A 20,762-nucleotide genomic window follows, 5' to 3' on the forward strand; every position below is an offset into this window, starting at 1 on the left:
ATACTTCTTACAATAATACATTAAATAACTAAACGTTTATTTCTGTCGAATTATTAAAACGTCTTCTCGTTACAATTTCTAGAGGCACGAAAATCATACGTCGAAAATCAAATTCAACGACTTGCTCCATCCTCATCTGTCCCATCGATCGATCGAAATGAAAAGGGAAGAAGAAAGGTCGCGGGCTAAATTTTTTCGATAGGTGTGCTCGCACGAAGCCCGAGAGCGCAGAAAAAGGACCTTTAGCCGTTTGTTTACTCGGTCGTCTAGGCCGGCCACAATAAAGGAATCGGCGAAAATGTAGAATTCGTCCTGACAGTCGGAGCTGGTAGTGGTTTCTTGTAAGGAGCGACGAAAAACATGGCAACGAAATTCGCCGGGCGAGGCAAAGCTGAAGAACGAGGAAAGGAAGCAAAGAGGACGAGGGAAAAAACGAATACAGCAAAGAAAAGAAACAGAGAGAAAGAGAGAGGATGCGCGCAAGAGTCGGTGAACTGGGATGGGTGAATGGGCTTCTTGGAAAATGAGAAGAGACTTTATCCAGCATGGATAGATACCGAGTGAGAAAGTAACCCCCTGCAGCCAGTGCGAAAGCTCCACGGAACGGAATACTCGAAAGCACTTTGGCCTTAGCCTGACATCCACCGCCGACTTTAATCGTATCCATTGCCCTGAGACATTCACGTTCATTCCCCTTTTCTTTCTTTTATCTCGCGTTATTAACTCTTTACGTACCAAACCGAAGTTCGTCAAGGTATATGTTATTTTGATGGCGTTTGATAAGTATTGCAATTGTAAAAAATTAATCAACAGTAACGACACTTTTTGAAATTTCCCTACTGTCGTAACGTCAGAGATACGAGATATTTAGTACAAGTATATACTTCACAGAGATCATTAGTATAAGTCCCGATAATAAGATGGACCATATGTAACACTTGTTTGCCTTTAAAATGGCTATTTATTATGTAACAATAACAACATAATATTAGATATATTTTGATGGTGGAGTAAATTTCACATCAAAGAATGGATATTGGTAAGAATGGAGGCAGCTTTAAGGATAAATGTGAATTTATCAGTGTTACGCCGGGCGACTCTCTGCCTGGCCCAGGTCACACACCGCGGGCCAGACGGACACCAGATGTCCGCTCTTCCGTACGGCGTACCCTCAATAGCCTTAAGCATCCGTCATAAACCCGAGTCACTTGCCTGCTAAGGTCCTTTAAACAAAACAAACATCTGGTTCCGAGGAATTTCTAAACACTATTGTCTACCACGGCTGGACAAGGGAAAGTTGGTTTTTCTCACGCACGCTGCAACTTTCCTCCCACTAACCACTTTCTTTCGAGGGCGGTTAAGACCCTTCGTTTAACCAATTAAAAACGAAGCCTATTCCCTCACTCTCCTAAATAACATCGGCACCAACAAATCCGATGGTCCCGTGCGCTAGACACACCCATCCTTAGCTTTCCTCCGACACATCATCGTCTCCCAAGACAGGACTGATTCTACATCCTTCGAACGGTCAACATCCTTCGAGCGGGTATACACACCCGCAGATCAGTCACTCAATCATCTCGTACACACGCACCAGTGTAACTATCCTCGTTATAAGTTGTGGAATAAACGGTGAAATATAACTTACTACTGTGTCATATTCAATCAACCACCTCTGTTATCTTAACCGAAACAGGGGAACGACTACTTCGCGGCGTCGATTCACCGAATCGTAGCGAGAATTTACGCCTCTCGCTGACGCGTTTTCCTCGCGACCGCGTCTCTCCGCGAACGGTCGTAACAATCAGATTAAAGAAGAATATTATAATTCTTTTCTTATACTAATTTGTCATTTTAATACGATGTTCTCATAAAAGTATAACAATTCAAAACGTACAGACTCGTTTTTCCAAAAATCGTGGTTTTTTAGTTATATGAATGTTGCAGAAAATGAATCCGGCACAACGAAGAACGTTTTAATAAGAAACGTTTGCGTTTACAGTATAATAACTGGATAATAATACGCGACAGAGTAGATGGCAGTAGATTACAGCTATGATTAAAGATAAAACTGTTTGCGACGAGGTTTCTCGGATACTGGTAACTCTCTTTGCATCTACAACGGGAGGCAGCCTCGAGAACGAGAGAAATATCTACTTTTCGAGAGGTCGGTGTGTTTTGGTCGCGCTCTTGCAAGATAATTGAATCCGATAGGTTAGGTCTGTAACGACTGCTTAGATTTGAATTTCAGCAGAATTATCGTGGAATTTGAGTGCAAGGTAATGGCACATGAAACTTTAAATGTGGATACTTGAATATTACATTACGTTTTTGTAGCCATTAGCCAAAATTTTCTGAGCCTCTAGAAAGCAGTCGAACCACCGAATCGAGCACCGCATTTCCACTGAAATCCAACAGAGTCTATATTTTCAATAAACGCAGGTTACTCTGAATGCGAAGTCGTTAATATTAACGAGGGGAACCCGATTAAACCGGTTATTATAATTATTCATTTACGGGATCAATAATAATTTCATGAATGAATGCTAGTTTAATTATGACGGACAAATGCGTCGATACGGTTTAAGGTAATAAATGTAAAATTTGTAATTGTCACTTGACGGTTCAACGCAACATCTCAACCTAGACATGACTACCAATTTGGCCACGGTCAGTCCTCATTCATGAATAAAGCAAGATAGCGGTATTTGAATTAAGTTAACGCTAGAACTACCACATCAATTGAATTGACTGGTTTTACAAATTTGTTTTCAAATTCCTACTTCGATGTAACGAGTTTCACAACGATAACTAAAAGAATAATATAATGAATTTTATTTTGTTTTTTATGTATTCAAAGTCAAAATAATTTTGTATCAAGGCTACTTACACCAATACCATACAAAATGACTGATACTTGTCAAAGTGTAAAAGGATCCTGCAATCTGTTTATCGAACCCCAATTAATCAGTTTTCTCGTTTTGTACAACTTCGCACACGTTTTTAAAATTTTCACTGCGTATCATTCGATATGGTGATATCAGTTATCAGGAAAATTCCAGATCGATCGTTAAATCGCTAGATGCTAACACTAGAAATATCAGTCACCAGTCAAAACGACTGGTTCTACAATTTTATAAATGTGTCGACCTTCGTTTAGGGATCATGGTCCCAGATGGATAATAATACCAAAAATGTATTACATAACAGGGAATTGCTTCTGTAAAAAAGCAATAAATCAATAAATACAAAAATATTCTATTATTAGGTATTTTTTAAAGATCAATCATTTTGACTGGTTTTGATAGAAATAGCTTCGTGTTAACTATCGGTAGTTCTAGTGTTAAGCAATATGTGAAATATATTCTAAGAATATGAGAAGTGATATAGTATTTTATAAAAACAAATCAGAAGATTTGAGATATCTCGTGCTATAGACTTACAAGTATAAGATTACAATATTATATTACATATACATATGGTATTAAAATTGAAAGCTCACAGTCAGTTGAAAAGTCGAGATGTTAACAGTCGCAGAAATATGTGCTTTGAATATTTAACGAGATTCATGATTAACTTTGAGTACGGGAAGAGAATCTAATATATGGCAAGTCTAATGTGTGATCTAGGAAAATGATACGAAGTTACATTTATCTGCAAGTTTCTAAGTAACGATGTAGAGATATAATACATGGTAGTTGAGATGAACACTGAGAATTTCAGTATTTATTATCCTTTTCATGGACGATATTCTTGATGTTAAATATAATCTCCTCGAGATATAGATAATATTTCTCATGTAAATATCGGAAGTTTCGAATTGCTCGATCATTTTGTATAAAGAATTTGTATATTTTTTGTATAATTTATATAACCTTTTCAAATATCTTCAAACCACGAATAACAATTAAATAAAAAACATAAAATGTCGATTTCATTAAATTATTGATTATCTAAATGGAAAAATGACTGCCCATAATTGATATACTTTTTTTTTTGCGTTTATAGAATCAGATAAACGTGATATCTGTAATATTAGTGTATTTAACGATTGTTGACGGGCCATAATACGAGCTTTTGTATTATATCCGAGATTTAACGGGGCAATCTAATGACCGTGTACGTTCGTCCCTTATCGAGTAATGAAAAAATAATTAGTAGCCTTTTGGGGACGTGCTGTCACGAGGGATCGTTATCTCTCACGATATAAAGTTCATTGTTTGATTATTGAGATTTGCGTGTCACCAAAATGAAAGGGTGCTACACAGTTGAAATCCTCGAGGGCCAGTGTTCAATAAAAAACAAAAGCTTGCATGCACATGTTACATTATCGTATTAAGCAGTCAATATCTCTTCTCTGTTTGATATCTCGTTCATTCTGAAATGTGATGTTACTATTCTTGCATTTATTACTTAATTTTATCACAATTGGTAGACGAAATTTAATAACGTAAATTATACTAAATCTAGCGCAACGAAATTTTCGAATATCCGCATAACCAAATATAGAAATGAATATTGTTGGACGAAATCCATAAAGTAGAATTTAGTAGAATATCATCGCGATGCAAATTTTGGTTCCTTTCCCGATAGAATCCTCGAAACGGGCATCGAAGAAACGTACACGCTCTTATAAAAGCACAAGAAGAAACGTAAAAAGCACGTCGTTCCAATTCCTTCGAGTTTTCTCAATGACATCGCATTACAAGATTAAATCGTCGCACTTTAACAGACATTTTCAATCTCCTTGATAAGAATGTGCCTGGTATGTTTGCACTCTCTTTCATGCGTTCCTTTTCTACTCGAAAACTGGAGCATCGAACTCCCTTGCCGAACATTTTTACAAAGTAGACGCGGCAACATTTGGCCGGAAACATTGCGCAAACAGATGCTACACGTTCTAGAAGGAAGATACATGTGTAGTTCATAGTTCATACGATACTGAATTATGTACATGGCTGTACGTGTGTTGGTTTTTTAATATTATCGAGAAGAATTGAGATTTGAATAACAAGAACAAAGATTTGAATAACATCATCGGTTAAACGTATGCAAGTACGCTACAATATTTTACAAAAATAAAATGATATAGTTTCATACATATCTCAATCTATTGCGACCCTCCAGGAAAAATATATAAACTGTACGTGGCGGTCAACGTGTTAATCATTTACTTGACGATTTAAACGAATTATTGCGCCTGATATGAAACCGAAAAGCATGTCAGTCTATGAACAAGCGTTGTTACCTGTAAAGGTGTTAAAACCTCTTTCATCAAACTCTGTGCGACAGTTCAATAACTAATTGATTAGCGTTTTCGTGATTTCGAGACGACGAAGGGATTCGAGAGTTTGGCGGTAATTAATCGTTGCCAGGGAGAAAGAGATAAGAAGAAAGAAGAGAAGCGGTGGGTGAAGTGGGAGACGGAGGAATCATTGCCATTCGGGGCGTGTATGCAAATGAGCAGTAGATGCCGCGATGCTTCCCTACGCTGGAAAACGGCTGGTTGCGTGCACGCTCGCGGTGTTCGCTCAGATAGTTGCCGCGATTCGGCGAATTTGCATTTTTAGCGAATTTACAATTTGATTAGGCCCCGAGTTGGAGTCGTCGGATCCGCTTCGCGGCTACGGACGACCACGCCAGCCGCGTCGTTATCTTACAGACGCTTTCTGGCCACGCCTGGCTTCGTAGAAGACAGATTTTGGATAATACAGTCACCGGCCACTTTTAATCAGGCCCTCGTTTCTCTTCTTCTCCTTCTGCTGGACGATAAGCTCGTGTTACTCGCGACTCTTCTTTTAAACCAGCTACTTAGCCGCGTACCATTTGAAAATAAATTTGACGCAAGTACGGGTAGAAAAGGAAATTTGCTTGAAAGATGATTAACCGCTTGTTTCGTTGCTTGTCGTTTATGGTAAACTATTTATAAAAAGGAATACTTACTATCTTTTTGAAAAATCCACAGATATATAATAATAGAAATTGTTTATTTAAGACTTTAAAAATATTGAATTAAAATTAAATACTTAATTCATGAAAGTTTCGAATATTGAAGATAATGAAAACCTTAAGTAAATTCCTTTTTTCTTGCCTATTAACTTTCTAGCTTAATGACAATTCTTATGAAGGATAAACTGGTCCTGGATTTTTGTATTTATAATTTCCTGATTAAACTGTATTCTTCGCCTCTGATCGGTTGGTGTAACATAAACGTTCGTTCTACTTATCTTCTGATAAAATTCATTCAAGCAGTGTATTTTAGACATTGGTATTCTATAAAATCAATTTTCACTCCGACCATTTTAGTAATCGTATGTAAAAAGAAATTTAACGTAACCGGTGAAATACAGTAATATTTAATAATATCGTGATAGGATTTAATTAAAGTATCGTAAAGTATCGCATGTTTGTTATCCAACGACAAACTCTTCTATATTCTTATCTCTGCTCTGTGCTATCAATCACGGTACTGCCTTTGTACAAAATCACGAAACCTGCGGAATGGTGCTATTAACCCATCGTATAATCACCAGAAAAATCATGGAACGAGGTGTTTAATGCCATTAACAGCCAGCAATAAATCTACACTGACAATTATCTGCTAATGAATTAAACACATTAGGTACCGCAGTTACGAAGTTTAATGTCATAAAATTAAACATTGATAGATCAGATACACGGGGCCTGTTATTTCCATTCATAGAACGAGCGAAAGCTTTTTATCGTTTTTGATATTTAATTGAAAAAGACAATTTATAAACCTGGCTTTTCCGCGTCTAATTGTATTCAAAACTGCTGGTTTCCGTGCAATTCAGTCATAAATATTGTAGTTTGAATCGACGATGAAACGAGATAGGATCGAAATAAATTCGAGAGAGAGTTGGCAAAGGTCAATATGGGGTCAGGAACGTTTAAAGCTCAAATCAAACAAAAATAAATCCACAAACATTTCTCTAAAACAAAAGAAAGATAAGAATAGCTTGAAACTGTTTGCTTTTAAATTATTTCAATAATAATTCCTGAGTATTTGCAATTTTCAATTACTTTAACAGTTTTTCTTAATTTCTTTATGTGTTGTTAAGAATGATTTTTGATACTGAAGATAATTTTCTATTCGAGGGAGCATACTTAATAAATAAATATATAATTAGTGCATTTTAATAAATTGACAAATTCTAAAATTATATTACAGAATATTATATATTATTATAATTTATTGTCTTTATTCTTTCTTGCAATATAAAAATAATATTTTTATGTTTAAAATTCTAATCCCAAGTATACCATATACGTGGAATAAATTTGTGTCTATCTAATATTTTTAATTTCGTATAAAAATAATTCTTCATTTGTTTAAGATCAAAGCTTTTATATAATGTGTGTGTATGCTTATAAAAATAATATTGTGAAATTCTATTCGTATGAAATTTAGAACCTGAACTTTATACTAATGTTCTAGCACAATCGTTGAGCGAAAACGTTTCTGGCCGATGTGATTTCCCATGCGGTCGCGAAAAGATTAGTGGCATCTGTGGTACAGTGAACGAAATGTGGTCATATCACTCGCGATTGTCAATAAAAGTGCGGTTTATGGTCAAAGCTATCGATTGCCACTGCTCCGATTCAAGACTGATGGAATGAATAAATATCTTCCTATTATGCCAAAGGGGGTCACTGTACAATGATCGCAAAGTAATGACAATTGGCGCTCGAAGTTTATTTTTTAAATATATGTATAGTATCCGTAAATTGTTTACTTTTGTTAGGATATTTTATAATTGAAATATTATAGAATTATACTTTCAATAATAATAAGTAAAAAGAAATTAAGTGATAATAATTACTAAATAAAATAACCTGTTTCGTATCTTACGATTTCGTTCCTTAATATTAATTCTGCGATTTTACTTTTCATGATTATACAATGCATATAACCAAGGAAATTTTAATATTGGAATGTAATATAATTGATAAAAGGCGTGTTTGCATTATTAAGCGATCTCAATGGATCTAAATCATTTGAATTGATCACTTAAATTAATTCATAATGCTGTCATTAATAAAGAGAAACATAGTGGTTTCTACTGAAACCTTTGAACTGACTTTCGCGTTCGATCAAGAAGTTCGATGTATCGAACGCATGTCCTGCCATATGGTGGAAACACCACGAAACACCAAGAAGGAAAATCGAAACGCGGACCCTTGGAGCTCGTCCAGTTGATCCTTTATTTATTTCCCTGGCTCGCTGTAATATTCATCGACCAGAAATTGATTTGAAATTAGACCTCCTCTTAGACCTCTCTTGTACTTCCTAGACATTCTCGAGGGTAGACGTCCCTTCGAAGGGAGAACCATTCTATGGTGACTACCGCCATCGCTCTTCCAGTAATTTCGGGCAATTCTTGTGCAGATTTCTCCCGGTACGAGAGATTAAATTGCCCATTCTTAGTGGTAACCATAGATTTACGATTGGGAAAAAATTACTTTATTTTGTCCTAATATATCGTGGCGTACAATGTGCTTCAATCTTAGGTAGTTTCTGTTAGAAGAAAGTGGAAAAATGATGAAATAATTAATTATTATGATCAACAAATGATTATTAAAATTAATATGAACGTTGAGATATGTATAATTTTCTATGCTGGACTGGGTTAAATGCGTAGTAGAGATACTTGTATGTGAATATCAGTGTGTGGAAGTATGTGTGTGTGCGCAGCGTCTCGAAAACAGAGGAATGTAAACTGTTCAGTCGGTTAACAGTCAGGTATAGAAGAAAGTGCTAAGACGCGTGCAAGTGTGTATCGATGAATATATAAGAAATCGTCCATGAAATAAATATATTACTATTTTAATATTAATCCTCAGTATAAATTTAGTGTTCCTATAACATTATTTCGGCTTCAAAGATCCACAATTCTCAACAATGAAATTGATTTTTATATGAGGATATAAATCTATGTTCTTTGAGTTCAATTATATTATTGGAAAATATAATCATAATTCGTGTTGTATGATGCTGGATATTATTGGGTTGGCAACTAAGTGATTGCGGATTTTGTCAATACCACTTAATGACAAAACTCGCAATCACTTAGTTGCCAACCCAATAGTACTTACGAAATTTCGAAATGTTTCATACAAAACACATAATATATTCATAAAGATAATTTACAATACTTTCATGAGCCTGTATATATTGTTCCAAAACTAACACTCGTTGAGCCAGGATTGTCAATACATTTAGCCAAGCCTACCCTTCAAAACGCGGCTGATTCAGAGTGCATTCCTTGCTATTCCATCATCAAAGTTCATTGACAGACCGTTCCAGCGTATTAGCTTTTGCTCCATTAGCGGCGGCAGTCTGCGAGACCTGATAATTCAGCAGCGAATCTCCACAACGAAGCAAAAGGGGTGGCCAGCGATGGAAGGGCTGCTTCGGACGCGCGTAGGGACGCGGTCAGCGCACCCTCGTCGCCAGAAACAAGGGTCAGAACCGAGATTTTTCCCGATAGGTCGAGGCGTTTTGTCAAGCGGCTAAAGTGGTCCGCTGGCTCTGGTTTAGCCGGCCATCGTCGTCGAACCGACCGAAAACGAGAGAGGAAAAGGGAAGCAAGGATAAAAGGGGTGGGTGGCGTTGGTCGATGGTTGGAAGGAAGGGGCTGATTCTCGACGGCAGGTTCGCGTGTAGGGACGACATGGCATGTCAGGTTACTCCTTTCAGATCGGTCGATGGTAGCGCGCCGTTAGCTTTGACAGCGTGGCTGGCGTGATTCCGAAAGCTTTAGAGACCGCACCGGATATGAAACTAACTTCGTTCGTACGAAGCGAGCTTCGAGAACGCCATGGTAGGATGGATAAAACTCGAATGAGACATTGGGAGGGAAAAAGGGATCGTGACTATTTTAATATGTACACTCCCGTTCATAAGTACTAGGATACTTTTTGTTTTTATAACAGAGTAAGGATTATTTGGAGAATCGATGATTCGAACGAAGCTAAGCAATAAATATTAATAACGTTGATTATGCAGGTTAATGTTGATCAAGCTACCGTAACGACTAAGCTAATGTTATTTGTATCTTACTAAACGTTGTGGATTTATCGTCCACTTAAAAAAGTTTTATCGAAATCTCGAAATTACATTTGCTGGAAAAGAACGTTGTATTTCATTTGGCAGAAATTTCTTCACGCTTATTCTGATGATGTTACAATTTTATGGCCATTGATGCACATGCAGTAGTAAAAAACGTTGTTTACGAGTCTCGCGTTTCGAGCGGACGAGATTGTTCGATTTTCCTGGCTTCCGCGCGGTTTCAAACTGTAATTTCGTCGAACGTACTTAAATGAAATTTCAACCGGGTGATAGTCGATTGTTTTCGCGTTCATAACATTGCCTGGAGGGGGTGAGAAGAGGAATATACATGCGGCGTTATATCACGCGTGAGCGAAACGCAATGCGACCGCAGGGGATGGCTTTTATCCCTCGAAACGGGCCGAAAAATCGAGGGGTTGATTAATTAATATAATTTCGATTCGCCGCTTGTAAACACGTTAGTCACGAGTTTCGCGTCTTCAATTAACACTTTTCTGCGTGTATCGTGAGTCTCGCGCACTTCGTCTCCGTTAACATCGTAGCGATGGCCTCGAGAACATCGCAAGTAGCATAAACGTAAGAATAAGCCTACATCATGTGAATGATTCTGTTCGTAAAGGAAATCATCCCCTGTACACTTTTGCTATTATTGAAGTACGCTTTGCGTCTCATCAATTATCTTACTTATAGTTTAAATCAATTCGTATTAAAACAATTGCATTTTGAATTTAAAAAGGAAAATAAACCAATAAACGATGTATCAAAATACAATGAATTAAAATTCGATAACTCTGAGGATACGAATACTTTTGTGTAAATCTTATTCAAAACATGTTACTGTTGAGAAAAGGTAGAGAAGTAACCATTTAAGTGCATAAACCAGCAACGCTGCAAATCCACCTCCATCGATATCTATATGAACGTTCCCAGAAATACGAAAAGATCGTAGTAGATTTAATTGGACACCACTTGGATGAATATCAGCGGGGCATCGATAAGTACCACTTTCAACTTTCTTCTCTTCGGTTCGCGTTCCCGACATGCTTTACCTCTTTCGAGCAAAGCCACAAAGTTTCTTATGCTATTCCCCGAGTCTCATCCACCCTCTTCTTCGTCCATTCCCTCCTCGACCAATCGTGTCGTTGCTCACCAGCACGGATGTCGGCTAACGAGCGACGTTAGACAGGATGCAATTAGCAAAAGTCCTCTTTTCAGGCCAGGTATACGTCTTTTCCTTTTGCTCGAGGAACAAGTGACGAGCTGGAGGAAAAAGTCCCAGGACACCCCCAATTGAAAGTCACTTCGCCGCGCACCTAATTTATTTCTTTCTTTCTCGTTCTTGTTCGGATGTAAATTCGTCCTTGGCCAACGGTGACGCCCCTTTTTATTTTATTTTTTTTATGAAGGAGACAGAGAGACGAAGCGAAGAAGAGTTGTCAGTGGCCCAACCCTCTCAGGATTTGGTGTTCTCACCCTCTTCTTCAACGTCCCATGGTTCACATCAGTATTCCTCTCATTTGTCTCGCACTGATTGTCCAGGAAGCGTAATAGCGCAATCTCTAGGGCCGAGTGCCGTGAAACCCTTCGCCAAGTCACGTATCATCCCTGAATCGGCAACCTACGTACCCACCGGGATAATCAATTTCTTTCGTCGGAGAAAAAATCCGCCGGCAATTAAGTGCTGATACATGGAAAATGGAAATTATACGAGTGCTTTTAGGGGATGATAGAAATTTTCTAATCGACGAAGTGAACAGTACCATGCAGATTTAAGGGTGAAATGCTTTGTTTAGTTTATGAGGATTATTTTATGTACAAACAGTTGGGAAATTTGTGATGCAGATATTTAGGAAAATCGATATTTTATTAATACCAACTTGAATTTTTTATTATTCTACCAACATTATCGCGATAATCGAACGACAGTGCTGATCGAATTTCAAAAATATTTTGCACAACGCGTACAATATATTTATAAAACGTTTCTATAACTGTCCAAATACTTTGGCGAGCAACTGTAAGCGTGACGAAAATGCCAGTGACTTCGTCAGAGGCTTTGAAATGTCAGTGAAATTTTTTCTACATCTCTATCTATCCCTAAAACCTATGTACAATATGCATGTAGATACTCCTAGGCTTCGAATTACTCAGAATCCGCGATCCGTGATGACGTTTACGAATCAGATCACGGGTGACCGAAACGAAACTCATCGTTGCTCACGCTCCGGTTCACAAGCTTGGGTACCTACACGTGTTGGACGTGTCGTCGGTTGGGACCGGTTCGCGCGCGTATTCGTCAAGCGTGTTCTCCACGCACGTCCACCGACACGCGTGATCCTGGGAGACGGGAGACGCGTGCGTACCATTCGCGGAGCGTATCGTTGGTTGGCTGACGGTTAACAGAGCAAGGGGGTCACGGACGACTAGATCGCGTTAAGGGTCACGCTCGGTTGCATCTAACTTGCACTCGCACGCCGCCGGTCAATGCACGTTGACCGGGCAATTTCTGATCCCGGGGCACGTCGTGTGCGAACGAAGAGAATGGCGAATTGAACGGAGGAGATGCATCGAACGATCGTGATACCAAGCTTCGAGGAAGACGCAATAGAGAATGGAGAAGGGAGATTGGCGCGTGGGAGCAGAAACAGATTCCTCGGGCATAACCGGTTCGCACACACGTTCTGTAGTTTCCGTAGTGAGTTTATCGTGCCGCGGGCTAGCCGACGTCAACTCGCCGCACTGGGGTTAAGTAACCGACGGAATCGCAGAGAAATATTCATCGACCCACGTCCCGGCCTGTCTTCCCGTCGCTCCGCCATCGATTTTTAATAGTCTTAATGATGGGGAGCCGGATAAGCGGATGGACGGATAGGTTATGTTGCATGGACCAAGATTACGGATAGATGGGATTCCAGCTATCTTTGAACTGCAGAGTCCTTCCTTAGTTACAGCAGTGTTTCCCAACCATTTTTGGATCGCTCACCGCCGCAACGCCTCAAAGATTTTAATGGCATTCCTAAAAGCGGTGATCTTCTTTGAAAAATTCAAATACAACCAAGTTTTGGTAAATTACGGTATAAATAGATACTTGGAGCGAAAAAGAAAGGAAAGTAGGTAAAACTGTTTTTAATTTGACTGCTTTCAATGAATATAAATGTTTAAAATATGAAAGATATCATGTTTACACGACATATCACGTTTAATGTTTGTCGTTGTATCATGTCATCGTGTTTAACATATCATATTTATAGAACGCATAATTATGGCAAAATACAAACCTGATACAATTGTATATTATATTGAATAGCGCAATTTTTGGGTAATCAAAATCCTAACAGCATATAAAAACGTTATATAAAAGAAAAGCTAGCGTAAAAAACGATCGTGATTTCCTCAACTGTAATCGTAATTTTTTAAATTGTATAATAATGGTAATGGGAATAATTACATTATACATTACATACACAAAGCCATAAACCATTCAACCATTTTCTCTGTAACAATCTAACGTTTGAAACCTAATAATACTTTCTGCTTGAAAAGAATTACAAAACGCAATTTTTTATTGAAATGATTCCGCTTCAATACCGTCGGAATTTTCTATATACGAATAAAAGTTGAGCAAATCCAAATAAAGCCCGCGGTGTGTTATTTCTAAAATCGAACGGGAATTCTATTTTAAATTACCGTTCGGTTAACCTAAATTCGAGCGCAAGTCAGCCGAACTACTTCGTAACTTCATTTTCAAGCGCATTTCACTCATATAGCGAAATCTACAACGGAACAAACGATTTCAATTACTATTTTAGTCGCGAGCTATATTCAACGCACGTTTTCATGATGAAAGCACAATTTCATTACAACAAAACCATGTCGTTCTAACGAAACATGCGCTCCGAATATACCTTAAGTCTGCGTTACAGAAGTGAGAATGAAACGTACACTTGTGTTTCAAAAGGGTTTGAAAGATATCGTGGATGTTTGGATGAGCTTGTAGACGATCTATAAATGGTTTTGGAAACCAAGAATTGCAAGTTATTTCGTTGGATGTCCTTTGGATTGAACGGTACCTGAGTAGCGCGTGCATCGATGCCGCGTAAGCAGTATTGATCGAGCAGGTGCATTACGGTGGTGGCCCCGCAGAAGATGGCGGAGAATACGGGGTTGCAGAGATCTTGCCAGCACTGGCTAGCCAACACCGAATATAAAGTAAATTTAACATTTGGGGAAGATAAAGATAAAGACTATTCCATGTAAACAATTTTATAACGCATGGATTATTCTCGAAAGTTTTATGAACGAGGAAATTATTAGTTATATAAATCACTTTAAGATTGTTTGAATTTTAATATTGATAATTCTTTCTGATTTGAAATTCCAATGAGATGAAATAGTTGAAAAGGTATATCGAATGGTATGAAAATTGTTGTTATTAAACGTTGAAGAAATCACGTGCATTTAAAGTTTTCATGCATAAAACGACATTTGATATGGACCGATCTAATCTAACGTAAGATACGAAGGGGAAATGAAAGGGTTAAATTTGGGTAATTTGGTTCCATCGCGCAGTGACGAGCAATTTCTTCCCGTATCGGGTCCTTTTAATCACGTAATGCGTTCCATCTAACTGCTGATAATTAGCTGCCAATAACAAGCGAAACCTCGACAGGCTGGCGCGCCATCGAAATCAGAAACATAGGCTGCTTATTAAATTGCACACGGAACCCATTATCTCGATGAACGTCGATCGAACGGCGAACCAAGGGGCCCTGCCAGAGCATTCTACTTCCATTCGCAAGTAGCGTATCTCGATATCTGTTGGTTGCTGTTCCGTTTCGCGCTTAAGGGCATACTCACTTTCGGAACTATGCCTATTAATATCTTTGCCATGGGATTCTGCTGACCGCACCAGGTCAGAGGGAACGAACTAACGAAGGCACGAGGGGTTGGCGACCAACCGTGAACCATCGATAGTTCAACCAGACTCGCTGGAACCTCCATGTTGGCCTGTAGACGACTATCCAAGAGAGGATTGATCGCTAGCTAAGAGAACTATAGCGTACATAAGAACGAAGGTATATAGAATTTTAATTGAAAAAGAAGTTGCTTGTTTGCGTTAGGATATAAAGATGTCCATATAGGAATGACAGAAAAATAAAACTAATAACCTTCGATTGATATAATTGGATCGTATGTTTTTAGCGACAGGTCTCCCTTTGATTCTATACTGTTCCATTGACGTTATATGGAAAATAGACAAAGTAAAATCGATGAAATCTATTCGAAGAAATTCGGTCATCGCGATGATTAAGCGCGCGCTCGTACAAATATACAGGCGCGCAGCGCGATATCCACCAAGCGACCTCGCATTTTCCGATTGAGCCGCCGATGCCGCACCTGCTGCACTATCCGTTTTAATTTCAAGTCATTTAATCAATGCGTCCAGGCAGCATTGAATCAAAACGTCCGGCCGGTCCGTTACTATGGGCTAAACATTCTCTCTCTCTCTACACCCTTTACGCACGTGCGTTCGTGAATGCGTCGCGTACGTGTGAGTTTGCCATCTCTCTCGCGCAATGAATTAATCAACCAGAGTGATGAGGGACGCGTTCCTACATACCGATGGCAGAGGATCGCACGCGATTCCTAGTCGATCCACACGCCGATTCGCTTCAACGAAACCTGCGACACATCATGTACAGCATCGATGTGCTGAGTCTCATGATGAATTCGGAGATGCTGTTAAAGATTATTGGTTACGTGGTGATACAGTACACAGTAAGTAACAGAGAGCTGGCAAATTAAAGCATTCGATAGTTGTGTGATTTGTTGATGTACCGAGTATATGGAACATTTGAAGTTTTCGTGTGTTTCAGGTGAATTTTTTTTAGATTCTGGTTCTAAATTAAAGGACAAAGCAGTTTTGTGATTTATTGATATATTGAGCTATATGCGATATTTTAGGTTCCTGTTTGTTTCCGATGGGCTGTATTGAGATTTTAATGGTGATTGAACGCGATGTTGGCGGTGTCGAACTTTCGATTTGATCTACAACGTAATTGGTGTAGTATATGGATGAATCGTTGGATGGAGAGGATTTACGTCGTACGTTGAGATGATGTTGAGTATTTCAATTTCGGATTGATTGGTTTTGTCAGTCGATGAAGGAAATGTGAAGAAGTGCTTATAAGGTTTCTCTATGCGATTTTGTAAAACGAAATTGAATAATATTTTAAGGTTATATAATTATTCACCAGTTAGAGCCCGTTTTAATATTTTAATTCATTAATATTTTTAATTTATTAATGTCACGATTTTTAATACGTTATTGTACACTAATGCATATGAGCGATGGACAGTTAGATTTTGATGTAAAATATTTGTACAACTCGTAGTAATAGTTTCATAATGTATGCTATCTGGAATCTGGGACGCATTTCGTGGAAAAAGTGAGCGCATATGCTTGATGTTGCTTGAAAAGAAAGCTCAATATTCTCGCAAGAGCCGTTGTCTTGAAAAAAACATACAAAAAGGGAAAAATGTAGAACTGTGGTTGGCTGACAAAAAGTGCGTTTTGCCATGTCGACGTTTCGAAAAGGATGAATTGTATAGACAGATATGTATGCATGCTGATGGAACAAATTTTCGTACATATTAGATATTTCTATATATGTTTACTTCTCTACTTACTTTATTTCTGACAAAATTATATTTCAATAAATTGTATTTCAAATTAATTTTAAACTTCCTCACACACTGCCCGACTGTGCATGTTTATGCAAATTCATATTTTCTACCGACATTAATAACACAGTAAAATTTGAATGAAAGTATGCCTCAACACACAGTATGTTGTAAGATGTAGTGCCTTCTTTTAAATATGAAGTTCAGTTTAAGGTTTAAATTTGAAATACTAACTCAATTTAGTTCATATATTATTAAATTTATTTATTTTTAAACCATTATTCTAGATACTATGTCAATTTAAATGAAATTCTCTTCATATTGCAATCAACGTGGAACAACGTATTCCCGAATTCGTTCTCTCGAATGATGGATAAAAAAAAAGCATTGGATGAGAGACAAATCGAACGTGGACATTCCTATTGTACGTAGAAATGATCGATCCGTACCATCCCCGTTGCCTTTCAAGGCGCACTCTCGACTCACAGCCGAAGTCTTTTCTTTTCTCAACGGCGACGTTCAGACTATTCGGGTCGATACCTTAGCTCGCGCCTGTCTTCCGCCAGGAAAGATCCTATCTGCCAGAAACGCGACGACCTACTTTTGCTGTCGAGTCATGCGATATCAGCTCTCTCCACAAAGTGATTTGTACGGTCAGAAAGTACTTCTGTTATGGTCAAATCGGACCTCACTATCGTACACTCCCTTTCAACCTACCACTTAAATGGTTCGAGTAGTATCCGTTCTTTGATTTAATCCATATTTTTGACCATAAGTGTATATACATGCTGCAAATGCGTTAGATCATCAAGTATTAATTATTATATTAGATTTAGTTGTAACAGGAAAAATTAATTGAACTTGAAGCAATTGGGATTTGGTTGTGAGGTATCCTAGGAACTTGTAGATAATTTTTGGAATTTTTAGATTAGATTAGGAAGAAATAAGAAATGAATATTACTTTAAATAGAAAGCAATACGATCGATTTTCTCAGTGGACGATCGAACGGTATTGTATTTGCAACAGAAGGCAAATATTTTGTCGAATATTAGCGCAAACAAACGGAGAGGCAGTCTACGCAGAAAGGCAATAGCTGGTTAACTGTAAAATAAACCGGTTGTATTACAGTGTGTGGACGAGGCAGTACGACATAATGCCGTTAATTCCGAATCGAAGGGGGAAACTTTCCGTTAAATCAAACGAGACATTCATGACTGTGGCGAGCGTCTGATCAATGCGACAGCGTTTACACCACTTCCGAGGAAATCGAGTTAAAGAGCGAAGTGTCCACACTCGAATCTGTCCGGACGGTATATACATTGATAGTAATCCCAGCACCCGCTCGCCACCCGAGCTACGTAAACTTGTTAATAACGGGAGAACCTCGAAACTATTGATTTCCAGTGACACCCTAAACTTATACAATTCCCCGTATACTTACTTTGGTTTGCATATTCATGCAGAGATCGACCGAAACTAAGAGTTGTGGAAGTTAATGCACCTATCGAAATTAGCTATGAAGGATGATTAATGGGGTGAAACGAAATGTAGGGACAAAATTTTGCTATACTATTCATGATTTCTAATAGTGAAATAATGTTGCATTCTATTAGGAACTGAAGTTAATACATTTTTTAAGATATCTCAAGCCACTGAAAAATTGTTTTTATCGCTTTCAGGAATTGTTGGTGATTTTAGTAATTTGCTTTCTTCTTTATGTTTTTCTTACTATATAATAATATTTGTGAGATAAGAATTTGGAAGTAAATTAGTGAAAGCTATGATCTCGCAAGAATTCCTTATTTGGATTCTATTAAATTGTTTTGGATCATTGTATTTTTACACAAAAATTATAGAAAGAAAAAGATTCACTTAACAGAAAGTTACAGCTTAAATGGTTTGATGGTTAATTGATAATTAGAATAAAAAGCTAAGAATCATTCGACTCTCGCTATTAAACGATAATAAATTTGAAAATTCTTCAATGTTATCAAAAACGAATGCCATTTATCCTTTACTTTCTTTTATGGATGTTTCGTCTATAAAACAAAACAATCGGAATTTTAGGAAGTCTTTACCAAAAAGCAGTATAAATATTAAAGGGTGTAAAGCCGTTTGATTCGTTGGGGCGTCGTTCGGTGCATTTTGATTGGGCAGGTCGCGCTCAGCGTGTGACCAAGCAGCTAACTCGGAAACACGCCGAGTGGGAAAAGCCCACCCGTCACGTTTTCCATGCTGACGAATCGTTTGAGTCTGGTGTACATTGAATATAAACCGGGCGCAAGAATTATTTGTTCTACGCGGAAAGCTTTATTAGCAAAGGAAGAGCAGGAAGGTTTCGCGTCTTGCTTTTGTATTTCGATGAACACGGTTAATTCAACACCGTGCCGCGCTTCTATTTTGCCTGCTCTACCTGTCTACGAAAATACACGAACAGACAGGTAAAGATAGATGAAGAAACAAAGAAAAAGAAAGATAGAGACGAGAATGGTCAGAGAAGGAAAGTTCAGAGGTAATGCTGATTACTGGCGACTACGTCAGACAGAAAGATACAAAGAGAATAAAAAAAATACATATATATACATAGAGAGAGAAAGAGAGAGGATGGGAGAGAAGAGAAAGACTGAATGGAGAGAAGCTAATAAACGAAAAAGGTGTTCTCTCTGGTACGAACCTCTTTGTTGGTGTTTTAATAGCGACAGATATCGATATCTCCTTTTTACTTCCGCTAGTCGCTGTTTTGTTTGCGGATCTATTATCTGTATTTGCCTCTGTCAAAGTAATAAAGAGATTTAATTAATATGTCGTATAATTGCACGTGACTACGGGGATAAATATGATATACGTCGGATATGAACGATGTCAATTTCTTGTTCTATTTTATGCTACCGAACTTTTATTTTAAAGTAAGTATTCTGTCAGGGAAATTTGTAGGAATTCTCTTTCCTAGGTGTTCAGTAATTTGTAGATTATCGTTTTAATCAATTTTATTAAGTACTTCGCTCCTATTAAACTCGTAATTTTTTGAATCATTGCGTCTTAGTTTCTAAATTTCTTTCAGTTTCGCATCACGTGTGTAAAGTATCTTCTTAAAGGATATTCAAAATGTTTATCTTGTCTTCCCTAACTCTCCTTTGTGTTTTTCTTATAAATACTTATTGTCACTGTATATATCAGTTTTAAGTATTTTACTCGCATCCTTTACAATCTTCATAAACATCAAAATAAGATTGAAATATCAAATTTATTTTGAGCTAACGCGTGACATTCAAGTCTTCCCTGATCTGTGTAATTAAATTCCAAGTCTTAATATTTCAAATCTTTGCACTTTCCACGTAAAAGTTGAGATCCGAATCTTTCACTAAAAAGTAAACAGGCTGTGCGCATTCAAAGATACATCAGAGTAAAATCATCGTATTACCCACTTCCAAGTTACCATCCTATCACAATCCGCATTTCAATTCACTAATCACAACCAATCGGCGATAGCTTGACATTTCAACACCTCCAGAATCCTGGAGAATCGTCAATCTAACATGGCTTTGAGGACAATCGTCGTCTCCTCGACCCAGAGTCGAGACATGGAGGATTGACGTTTGAGAATTTAGCAAAGTGAAGGGACTGTCTTGGAAACAAGAGCAAAATGGCGGAGTATTAGCCGGCTATCGATCACGAGGATCGATTTTACACGTGGGATAATTGGATCGTGGCTACTTTGTTGTACAGGGGTGTAGTTCGGTGTAGCTGGTCGGTTTAATAACCTCGTGCCCGAGATTCGTCGGCTGTCAAGCTCGATTCGACGAGAGACGAGCTCGAGCAGAGGCGTGTGTAAGCTGCAAGCGCTTCCGGGTGTTTCCTGCATCGACGATCGCCTTTGGGGACACAGTGGGGTGTTCAAAGGGTGGACGCGTAAATCGAACGTGCATGTTTTAAAAGGCTGGCCAGCCGAGCCGCAAAATTTTCAACGCCGGAAAAAAGAGAGCC

General features: G+C 38.1%; 1 protein-coding gene across 2 annotated transcripts in view; it reads left to right on the top strand.

The window, feature by feature from the left end:
• The window catches only part of Ten-m (teneurin transmembrane protein Ten-m), a 256,866-nt gene that overhangs the window by 74,122 nt on the left and 161,982 nt on the right, over positions 1 to 20,762 (top strand). The gene's annotated exons all lie outside the window — the stretch shown is intronic.

The sequence above is a fragment of the Bombus vancouverensis genome, chromosome 4, assembly GCF_051014615.1.
Source record: "Bombus vancouverensis nearcticus chromosome 4, iyBomVanc1_principal, whole genome shotgun sequence".
NCBI lineage: Eukaryota > Metazoa > Arthropoda > Insecta > Hymenoptera > Apidae > Bombus > Bombus vancouverensis.